The following is a 12,054-nucleotide window of genomic DNA, read 5'->3' as shown; positions in this document are numbered from 1 at the left end:
TGTACATTCCCACCAGCAGTGTAATAGGGTTCCTCTTTCTCCACATCCCCTCCAGCATTTGTCTTTGGCTGATTTGTGGATGTGGGATATTCTGACGTCATCTCTTTCGTAACATCAAATGTTCCAATACTAACAGAATTTTGGTATATTTATGATGAATATTTTTAATAATAACAAAATGCCCAGAAAGTGTTTCATACTTATAATCCTAGATATTCCAGAGAAAGAGATAGGAGGATTATGGTTTAAGAGCATACCAAACAAAAAGTTAGTGTTTCAGAGATAGCAAGCATGGTAGTTTATGTCTGTAATCTTAGGTACTTGAGAGGCAGTGTAAGAAATTCGTGGTCTGAGGCTCACCTGTGCAAATTAGGAAACCCTATCCAAAAAACAAAAGCAAAAGGATTAGAGACATCTTTTAATCACTAGGGCCACCACTACAAATAGGAAACAAAACCCTAAAAAACTGTTCTGACAGAAATGTTTTTGGATAGATTAAATCTCTGGAAGAGTTTTAGTAGTAAGTGATTACTAAAGATTTTAAAGGATAGTCAGTAAAAGGGGAAATAGATAATGAACCTCCTCACAATGAAAAACTTGCTCAGGGAAAGACCCTAGGAAGACAGGAAAAAGATAAACTATAAACTAGCATGAAATATTTGCAAACCATATAGTAGAGGAGTTAAATCTCCAAAATACAGTGTTCTCAAATCTCTGTAGTACATAATGATAAAAACCAAACCAGAATGATTCGATAATGACCAAAAGATACAAATAAATGTTTCCCTGAAGAGTATATATTCAGCAAATAAGCACATAAAAGGATGCCTTGGTCCCAGCCCTTAGAGAAATGCAACTTAAAAGGCACAGTGAGGTACCACTACATACCTGTCTGAATGGCTCAATCAAAATAGTGACAACACAAGATTGATCAGAATTCAAGTGAACTTGATTATTCATACATTGCCACTAGGAAAGTAAAATGATATTTTACTTGGGAAAAAATAGAACAATACCTGGTTTTTGGACAGTCCTGTGACTTGAACTCAGTCCCATGGCACTATCCGTGAGCTTCTTTTTAGCTCAAGGCTAGCGCTCTACCACTTGACCCACAGTGCCAGTTTCTGTGCATGTGGTACTGAGTAATCAAACAAAGGGCTTCATGCATGCTAGGCTACTACTCAGGTACATGCCCAGCCTAACAGTAACATTTAAAATTTAACTGAGCAGGCATTTTTCCCAGAGAAAGCTTTCATTCCCATAAACACCTGTACATAAGCTTTCTGAATCATTTTATTTCTGTGATAGTCCCAAAGTACATTTATACCATGGACTATTCAGAAACAGTAAAAAAAAATCTTAATACAAGTGGGTCTGGAGGGACTTAAATGCTGTGTAAAAATTCTTAACAAGTGACATGCTATGTAATTCCATCTATACTTCTTTAAGTGACAGAATTTCAGTTGAAATATGTTGAAAGCTGAAGATTGGTGGATTCTGCCACAATGAATTATGCTTCAGTTATGAAAGCTGTTACTAGGAGAACCTGGGGGAAGATCTGTGGGATCTTGTCTGTATTAATTTACTAATGTTCCTGCCTGTGACTCTGTGAAAGTGTCAAAAGATTTAGACAAATAATTTATACTAAAAAAAAGCTGACCTCAATCACTTTTTCCCTTGGACTTTCTGATAAAGATGATCCTGAGACTCCACTGATAACTGAAGCAAGTCCTATCATTGAAGAAAGAAACTGTAAGTCAGTGGAGAATTCTGAGTCTGTGAAGAATACTGAATCTGTTGACCAACATACCAATCAAGAGACTTAATGGAAGCTGTAGTGTCCAGTTGAAAAAACCAGAAGTTGGGTCTTCCAGGGACCCTGAGACTTCAGAAGTTCTCCCTTTTCAGGTATCACAGAATCTCTATTTTTTTTTGTGGGTTGTGGGGCTTGAGTTCTGGGCTTGGGCACTATCTCTGTGTTCTTCAGCTCAAGGTGAGCACTCTACCACTTGAGCCACAGTACCACTAATGGTTTAGTGGAGGTAAGAGTCTCATGGACTTTCCTGCCCTGGCTGGCATTAAACCGTGATCCTCAGATCTCAGCCTCCTGAGTAGCTAGGATTACAGGCGTGAGCCACTGGTGCCCAGCTAGAATCTCTATTAAAATATTGGGATTTAAAAATATTAGAGTTTACCAGGTACCCCTGGCTCACACCTGTAATCTTAGCTACTGAGGTTGCTTAGGTCCAGATGAATGCAGATTCCATCTCCAACTAAATGCCAGCAAAGTGCTACACTAGAGGTATGGCTCAAGTGGTAGAGTGCCAGCCATGAGCAAGCAAGCCAAATGTGTGAAGCCCTGGTACAATGAGAAAAACAAATCATTTAAATAGGGATACAGGTGGACCCATTGCAACAATGAGATGTACAAGTCATTATGTCGAAAACGAACTTTACAACTTTGGTGGGGGGTCAGGGAAAACTGGGTGGGGGGGCGGGGGGAAGGATGGGAAGGGATGGGAAGGGGAAACAAAGGAGGCGGCTAAATGCTTGATAAGAAATGTACTCATTATCTTGCCCATATAATTGTAAACCCTCTGTACAGTATTTTCACAATAAAAAAGACAGATTCAAGCTCAATGCTAATTTAGGTTTACATTTCTTTTCTTATTTTTACAACCATAAATAATAGTTTTTCAGTTCTATAAATGCCATCAGCAGTAATTTCCTTTGCTGCATGGTGCCTACATAATAAACACAGACAACTGTCTATCAGTCAAGCAATGCATTAAGCAAATATTATTAGGTTCCCATACTTTAGCTAATAATTAGATAACTTATGTATATTGTACTCTGGCTCAAAAATTTTTCACACTTTCTTGTGTCTTCCCCCCCCCCCATTTACTGGGACAATAGGAAACTTTCCAAAGATATACCCCAGGCCAGATGGAAATATTGGGGCCCCGGGGGCAAGTCCTTGCTCTCCTCAGCCTCAGCTACAGTGGCCACAGTGGGTAAAATCATCAGTCATTTCATTACTGTCTGTGTGCGTTTTACAGATTTGTGTTACAAAGGACTTAGTTAATAATTCTCCTTCCACATTTGTTCAAGGGTTTATTGTTTGAAGAAAAATAATCATGAGATGATAGACACTGCTAGTAGAATTGGTAGCATTTTCTTATTAGAATGAAGTCTAGGAATTGCTATAAATGTCTGTTCTTTAATGATGATATATCAGGGTTTTGTTTAAAAAATGTTATACTAAGGAGATATTTTCAAGGAATAATTACCCCAATTGTTAAAAATAACCTGTCTTATAGCATTCATGATTTTAGATATACACACTTTGATATTTCGTTTTTAGAATTTAGCTTGGTAAGTTTGGGTAATAAAGAGCAACAAATTTAATTTTTCTCTAGGACAAGATACTTCAAACATCATTGAAACAACAGAGTCTTCCCTTGGGATCCCTAGTCCCAGTGAGATTTCAGCTGAAGTCAAGCTGCTGAAGGTCAGTATAGAGAAAATTTAAGTCCTAGGATACTTTGGATTCAGTAGCTAGCTTGTGCATTTTTGATATTAAGGACATGGGGACATCCTACAGCTGTGGTGGGTTGCCTTGTGAATCCAGCTGCCAGTTAGAGATCTGTGTCTTGTAACTGTTCATATCTCTCTACTCTGCATCTGAAGTAATTTCAAGGACTGCTGTATAATAAAATTATATTGCCATATATGCTGAATATAAGAATTACTTAGCACTTTATATGGCAACCACGGTTGGCTGAATTTAAAACTGACAGGACCAAAAAAGATTTTTGTTTATTTAGGGCTATTTTTTTGCCTTTTGTTTTTTGTTTGTTTGATTTTCTACCTTTTGTTTTTTGATACTAGGCATTGAACCCAGGATGTTGCAATTGTTAGGCAAGTGTTTTGCCATTGAGCTGAGGTACATTCTAGCCTTTTCTCTCTCTTTTTTTTTGCATTTGGGTTTTTATGAAGGTGAGGGTTTATATATATATATAGTGAAAATACCATACAGAGGTGTTACAATTACATGGACAAGGTAATGAGTACATTTCTTATCAAGCATTATTGCCTCCTCCTTTGTTACCCCTTCCCATCCCTTCCCATTTCCCGTTCCCCCCACTTCCATCACCACCCCACACACACCGTGCCAAAGTTGTAAAGTTCGTTTTTTGACATTGTTGCAATAGGTCCAACTTTATCCCTATTTAAAATATTTGTTTTTTTTCCTTCCCCTCCACAAATTATACCAACATCAAATACAGTGAAAACAGGGGTTATACCGTGGGGGTGGGACATACAAAGCAACAAAGAAATCATCTTATAAATATGTTAGAAACAATTGTATGAAAGAAAAAAGAAACATTTGTGTCCTTATCTTGGGGATCATTTCACCTACCATCAACTTTTCTTACCGTTTCTGCTTGTCTTAGACATATACTAGTTATTGCAAATAAGGGAAATCATGGGACCTATGTTTATTTGGGCCTGGCTTACTTCACTTCATATAATTTTGTCCAACTCTCCATTTCATAACAAATGGGGCAATGTCATTCTTTCTGATGGAGGCATAGAATTCCATTGTGTATATATGCCACATTTTCTTGATCCATTCATCTACTGAGGGGCATCTGGGTTGGTTCCATATCTTAGCTATGGTAAATTATGCTGCAGTATACATAGTCGTGCTTGTAGCTTTAGCATGGTCTTCTTTGTGATCGCTTGGGTAAATGCCCAAAAGAGGGATTGCTGGGTCATAGGGAAACTCTATGTAGACTCTTTTGAGGAACCTCCATACTACATTCCAAAGTGGTTGAACAAGTTTATACTCCCACCAACAATTCAGAAGAGCTCCCTTCTGTCCACATCCCCTCCAACATCTGTTGTTATAAGAGTTCTTGATTCTAGCCATTCTAACAAGGGTTAGGTGGTATCACAATGTTGTTTTGATTTGCATTTCTTTTATGGCTGGGGAGGTTGAGCATTTCTTCATGTGTCCATTGGCCATCCTTCTTTCCTCTTCAGAGAAGTTTCTCTTTAAGTCTTTAGCCACTTATTTATTGGGCAGTTGTTTCTTTGAGGATTTGTTGTTGGGAAATTAAATTTTTTTGAGTTCAAGTTGTATTTTAGATATGTGACCCTTGTCCGTTGTATGGCTAGTGAAAATCTTTTCCCTATCGGTGGGCTTTCTATTGCTCTTGCTATGTCCTTTGCCATGCAGAAGTTCTGCAATTTCATGTAATCCCATGTGCCCAACCTTTCTTTGATTTGTTGTGTTTCTGGGTCTCTTTTAAAAACATTTTGGTCTGTGCCAAGATTTATTCTTCGAAGTTTGTCTTGATCAAAAGGAAACCTGCACTTCTAAGCCGTATGGAAAAGTTTTGAAGACCAGTTTGTTTTCTTCATCTCTCACAGCCCATATTGTTTCTCATTTAATACTCTTTGCTCATCTCTATCTTTTATTCTCTGGAAGCAGATTTATTCTGTCTGTTTTTCTCCATCTTCAGAGTTATATCATGTTTTGGCGTATATACCCATCAGAGACTAACAGGTTCCACTATCACTACTTGTGTATACCTAAGAGAGAACTGGATTGACATACCTTTGGGTCCATAGTGCATGGGTCAGTAGCCATGTCAGTAGACATGGCTGCAAAATACTCCATATATGAGGCACTGTTCTTACTGATGAGGCTATTTACTGTGAGGCTATTTTGGCTTTGACTAACACACTATGTGTTTAAAAAATGAGTTTATTTTTCTCCCTAAAGGACTCTAGAAATAGACTATTGCATGTTGTTTTGGTGAATGTAGGGTCCTGGTACCTTCAGTTTTCTTTGTTGTTTACTTTATGATTTTGTAATTGTTGTCAGATCATGCTGTGAGTGCAAGTATGGTATTCTCAAACAGATAAGCTCAAATTCAGGAGTTACAGAGACAGGAAGTTTCATTTCTCCTCATGCCCCCAGCAACTAGAATGGTTTAATGTCTAACTCTGATGCTTTGAGATATTGGGAGATTAAATTGTTAGCATTATCAGAAATTTTTATCAGGAGTTGCTTTTAGTGGGCAAAGAAAACAGGAGTTAGAAGTATGTTTGGATAGTAAACAGCAGTGACTTCATAAACACTTGAAGGACATCTGTCATTCAGAGCCATGTTTTAAGAGGGGAATGAAAATCATGGAAAACCCTGGGAAGAGTGGCTAGTATTAATGTCTTAAAAAATTGGAGAGTTAATGGATCATGCATATGAAAATCTAAGGAAAAGAGATAGGGAGAATATACCCTTTTTATACCTTTGAAGGCTAGCATGGAGGGCAGAGTTTAGGTTGTGTTTACTTATGTCTCATGAGTAGAGAACTCCCACTACTCAGTGGAAGTTTTATGGACTTAGATTTTAGTTGAATATTAAGTGTACCAGAATAGAATTGGTGGCATTTTCATCCTAAAGCCTTTCCCATCTTCTAAAGTTCCTAAGGAGAGAAATTAATTTCACTGTGAAGGAAATTATACTAGAGATGGTTCTTTTTAGAAGTTTGAGGTAAAAGATACCAATGAAATCACTCGGTCATCTTTTTTGCAATTTTGTCATGTTCCTTTAAGGATGTTGTCTTCTGCTTCGTGTGTGTGTGTGTGTGTGTGTGTGTGTGTGTGTGTGTGTGTGTGTGTGTGTGTGTGTGTGTGTGTGTGTGTGTGTGTGTGTGTGTGTTATTCCTGGGGGTTAAAAGCAGGACCTGGGTGCTGTCCCTGAACCTTTTTGCTCAAGGCTAGCACCCTACTACTTGAGCAACAGCTATACTTCTGTGATAATTACTTTTTTTTTTTTTGGTGATTAATTGGAGAGATAAATCTGCCTGGACTAGACTACCTTGCCTGGTCTGGCCTCAAACTGTGATGCTCAGATCTCAGCCTCCTGGATAACTAGAGTTCCAAGTGTGAACCACTGGCATCCAGCTAGTTAGCTAGCTAGCTTGCTTGCTTCCTTGCTTCCTTTCTTCCTCCACCCCACTTTTTTTTGTCTGTCATGGGGCTTGATCTCTGGGTGTGGGCCCTGTCCCTGTACCCTTCTGCTCAAGCTAGCACTCTAGCTCTTGAGCCACAGCGCCACTTCCGGTTTTCTGAGTGGTTTATTGGAGATAAGTGTCTCACAGACTTTCTTTCCCAGGCTAGCTTTGAATGGTGATCCTCAGATCTCAGTCTCCTGAGTAGCTAGGATTATAGGTGTGAGTTACCGGTTTCAGGCCTCTTTCTTTTTTAATGTTTATGTTCTGGCACTGGGGTTTGAACTCCCATCTTCACAGTCTACCTTGTCCTCCTCCCCCACAGCTGGCACATGAACCCTGCCTCTGATTTTTGCTGGATAAATAAATGGAGATGAAAGTCTCACAGGTTCTTCTGCCCTTGTGGCTTTCCATTGTGATCTTTAGATCTCAGCCCAGAGATCCTAGGACCATAGGCGTGAGTCATCAGTGGCCCAGTCCTGCTTTCTGGATTCAGATTCATATTTCAAAACTTTTTAACTGTTACTAAAAGATACGGGTTACAGTTATATAAGTTGGGTAAAGAGTACATTTCTTTTTTATCAATCGTGGACATGAACTCTGGGCCTGGGCACTGCCTCTCAGCTCTAGAGCTCAAGGCTAGTTAGTGCTCTACTACTTGAGCCACAATGCCACTTCTAGTTTTCTGATGGTTTATTGGAGATAAGAGTCTCACAGACTTTGCTACCAGGGCTTGCTTTGAACCACAATCCTCAGATCTCAGCTTCCTGAGTAGCTAGGATTACAGGTGTGAGCCACTGGTACCCAACTAAGAGTACATTTCTTTATTTTTTCTTCACCCTTTTTTTATTTTTAATTTTTATTGTGAAAATGCTGTACAGAAGTGTTCCAATTACGTGGGCAAGATAATGAGTACATTTCTTATCAAGCATTGTAGCCTCCTCCTTTGTTTCCCCTTCCCTCCCCCACCCTCCCCCACCCAATTCTCCTCCTCCCCCCAAAGTTTCAAAGTTTGTTTTTCCACATAACGACTTGTACATCTCATTCTTGCTATGGATCCACCTGTATCCCTATTTAAAGGATTTGTTTTTTGGACAATGTCACCACTTTCTTCTCTCTGTTAGGCTTGATTATAGGGAGTCTAGTGTAGCCTTCAATCTTAAGGACTAGTTAATCTTTACTGCTGAGCCCTGATTCCTCTGAATTCACTCTTATTCCTCAGGTGTTCAGTGAAGTCTGTTCACTTGATTGTTTAAAAACCAGATGTTTCCGCATAGCTTGAGCTATGGGGATTGTGTTGCTTACTACTTACACTAGTTCTTCTCCAACTGTGTGGCGTTACCTAGTGTTTTTTAACAGTGTATTATTCAGATAAAGACACATGGGCACATCTGTAGCTTCTTGAAACATTTTACTTATATAGCTGCATCCTCTGAAGTTTTCTGACTTTCAAATGATAGCTGCTTCAGCCTTCCCTGATGCCAGCCTTTTCCCTGACTTACATTGTGTGTGAGTGTTCTGTTGTCTTTAGTATCTCCTCTGTGTGTTGGGGTTTGGAACTTTTCTCTAGGCAGAAAGCCCAGCTGTAGGGTTGACTTTGTTTCTCTTTTCTCCTGGACCAAAGTCTTTTATTTTGTCTTTTTTTCCATTGTCTAAAAATAGTTCTTTCTTATATTTTGTCTGGTTTTCTAGTTGCTGTATAGGAAGGCAAGTGTAATATCAGCTTATTTATAGTACTTGAAAGCAAAAGTTCTCTCCATAATAGAGTGTTTGATATAATATAGTTTAATTACTTGGTGTACTTGTTGATCTCTTATATGATTTTTAAAGATAAAAGAGAACTGATTATTTTTGAAACATACTCATCTTTGTAATATATATTGATTCCCTTACTAAGAATCAGCATAGTCTTCTAGGACAAAGTTGAGCTATAATTTGCATACAGTAAAACTGTTTTTTTTGCAATATGACTTTGTGTTGAGAAATAATAATTATGTTTATACTGTATAGTCACAGTATATTGTGATACACAGACACAGAATATTTTCTGTATTTGTATGGCTCACTGAGATATAAGAATATTTTCATTACTAAGGGAGTTCCTTCATGCCAGTCTGTAGCCACACCGTTCTGTCTGTTCACAGCATTTTCCAACCATTGATCTCTTTCTGACTATAGTTTCCTCTTGTTTAGAAAAATGTTTACTATGTGTAGATAAATACTTTTTTCTTTTGCCAATTGTGGGGCTTGAACTCAGGACTTGGGTGTTGTCCCTGACCCTTTCTGTACTTAAGGCAGCTATCACTCTACCACTTAAGCCACAGCGCTATTCCCTAAATTTTTTGAGAAGTTATTTGGAAATAAGTATCTCATGGACTTTCCTGCCTGGAAGGCTTTGAACTGTGATCTTCAGATCTCAGTCTTCAGAGTAGCTGAGAAGGATTACAGGCATGAGTCACCAGACACCACTGCCTGGCTATTGTAACCTTTGTTTATTTATTTTGGCAATATGAAGTACCACTTGAGCCACATCCTTATTCCTTTCTTCTGCCTGTCTATCTATCTATCTATCTATCTATCTATCTATCTATCTATCTATCTATCTATCTATCTATCTATCTATCTATCTATCTATCTTTCTTTCTTTCTATCTATCTATCTATCTATCTATCTATCTATCTATCTATCTATCTATCTATCTATCTATCTATCTATGTATCTATCTATCTATCTACAGGGAGCAGTTTTGTTCTCAGAGATGTCAGTTCATAATGGCAGGAAGGTCATGGCAAAGCAGAATCAATCATACCATGGCAACTAGAAAGCAGAAATAGCTAGTTTGTTTTTGGATCCAATCACTGGCTTTTACTTGTGCTGGCTTTGGGCTACAATTCTGCCTCTACTTTGTAAGCAGCTGTGATTACAGGCGTAAACTGTGTCTTTGGATTCTCTTTTCATTCTTTTCACTGTGTAGCCTGGCATCATTGAACTGGATATGAATGTAGCTTAGGCTGGCCTCAGACTCACAATACTTATGCCTTAGTCTCTGGAGTAATGGCATTATAGGCATATATTAAATACTTAGTTATACTTTAAATTTATGCTTTATATTTTTTTTCTTAATTTTAATACTGAAATTTAAAACAGTTCATTTTCATAATGTGAACTTGTTCAGATTCTTTAAGAGATAGTATGCCCCTTCTAGGAAGATAACTATAGTCCTCACTTTTATCTTAGATTACCTTTGTTTGCTTTTATACTTTACATACTTATAGTACATTTTGTATCTATCTTCTTTCACAACATTTTTGTATCATTTGACCATGTTGCATTTTGGATGTGGTATTCCATTTTGTCACTATGTTATATTTTATTTATTCCACAGTTTTTAAGGATTGAAATAGTTTCCATGTTATAGCTATTACAAATACTGCTGCTCTGAATATTTTTGGTTATTTATTTATTTATTTTTGGCTAGTACTGAGGCTTGAACTCAGGGCCCAGGAACTGTCCCTGAGCTTCTTTTGCACAAGGTTATCACTCTACCACCTGAGCCACAGTGCAATTTCCTGCCTTTTCTATGTATGTTGTACTGAGAAATTGTTCCTAGGGCTTCATGCATGCTAGGCAAGCATTGTACCACTAGGCTACATTCCCAGCCCTGAAATGTCTTCTGATGAACCACTGTACATATGTAGCTATAGTAGATTCTGGCCAGCAGTTTTCCAAAGAGGAGAACCTACTATGTGTCTACATGCAGTGTGTATTATCCTTACTGTTCCACATTCTTCCCAGTGCTTAGTATTGTAGGTCACTCTTAAAGAATTGAAACATATAAATGGCTGGACACTGGTGGCTCATGCTTGTAAACCTAGCCCCTGAGGAAGTTGAGATCTGGGGATTGTGGTTCAAAGCCAGCCCAGGCAGGAATGTCTGTAAGACTCTTCTCTCTAATTAACCAGCCAACAAAGCAGGAAGTGGAGCTGTTGTGCAAGCGGTAGAGTACTATCCTTGAAGAAAAAAAGCTCATAGACATCACCTAGGCCCTGAGTTTTAAGCCCCTGGACTGACACAAAACCCCCACAAAACATGCAAATGTGTTTTCCCAGTATTGTAGTAATGACATTTATGTTGCTTTCTAGGGAAAGGACATTATTAGTGGGGGTTTAGATGCCTTCAAATTCATTGTGAAGAAGACAATAGATGTAATAGCAGAAGGGGATCCTGTATTTAAAATGACCAAGGATCTGATGAACTGGAATTCTACACTGTCTCAGGTACTGTTACCTTTACTGGTTTGATTGCTGTTTTCTGTTGTTCATGTGTTTTGTTTTGTTTTTTAATTTGAATTTTTCCCTTTGTTACCTTGAGATTTTGTTAGTGTATTTCCTTGCAAAGAATTTTCAATGCATTATAAAATGAAGGCATTTTTATGGGCTGGATGTGCAGTTAGAGCTCTAATGCTTATACAAATGGCCAGCTCTTTTCTTTCTGCAGTAGCCTCTGTCAGCGCATTGCAAAATCCTGAGCGCTATCAAGATTGCTTATTAGGTTAATGTTGAAACCACTCTTAGAAATGCATGTGGCTCCTTGGGTAATACTGTCAAGCATCAAATTTTGTTTAGCTACTTTTTTTTCCCATGCAGCTCCTGATCCTTAGTGAATTTGATTTGCCATACCAGGCATGAAGAGCAGCACTCTATACTGGAACTTGTCTCAGCTTTGCTTCTCTCCACTCTTAAAAGTTACCCTTGAGCTATTATTTGCTGCTTCTATACTTCCATCTCTTTTTAGGTTTTACGAGAGGCAAAGGAGAAAGAAGAGCTCATGACCTCCAATGAGGTAGCCATGGAAACAGATAAGAAATCTCATAGTGGGCTACCCTTTGATGAACTTCAAGAACATCTAAAAGTTCTGGAGATGCTTTTGCAAGAAAGTGAAAAAAAGGTAATTCCAATCTCAAACTCCCAGCTGAAAAGAGTCTTCAAAGGATAACCATTGCATCGTTTCTTTTCTCTTTGTATTTTTG

The 12,054-nt window shown here is 38.3% G+C and overlaps 1 long non-coding RNA gene across 1 annotated transcript; it reads left to right on the top strand.

Annotated features, from left to right (window-relative positions):
- Positions 1-1,706: 1,706 nt before the first annotated feature.
- Positions 1,707-11,966, top strand: LOC138809320 (uncharacterized). Its single transcript, XR_011366805.1, has 4 exons — positions 1,707-1,908; positions 3,420-3,511; positions 11,168-11,302; positions 11,820-11,966. It is a non-coding gene; the product is annotated as an uncharacterized lncRNA (long non-coding RNA).
- The last annotated feature ends 88 nt before the right edge of the window (positions 11,967-12,054 follow it).

Source organism: Dipodomys merriami, unplaced genomic scaffold (genome assembly GCF_024711535.1).
Source record: "Dipodomys merriami isolate MVZ:Mamm:240054 unplaced genomic scaffold, mDipMer1.0.p SCAF_490, whole genome shotgun sequence".
NCBI classification, from domain to species: Eukaryota; Metazoa; Chordata; class Mammalia; order Rodentia; family Heteromyidae; genus Dipodomys; species Dipodomys merriami.
This window is presented reverse-complemented; position numbering and strand designations above follow the sequence as displayed.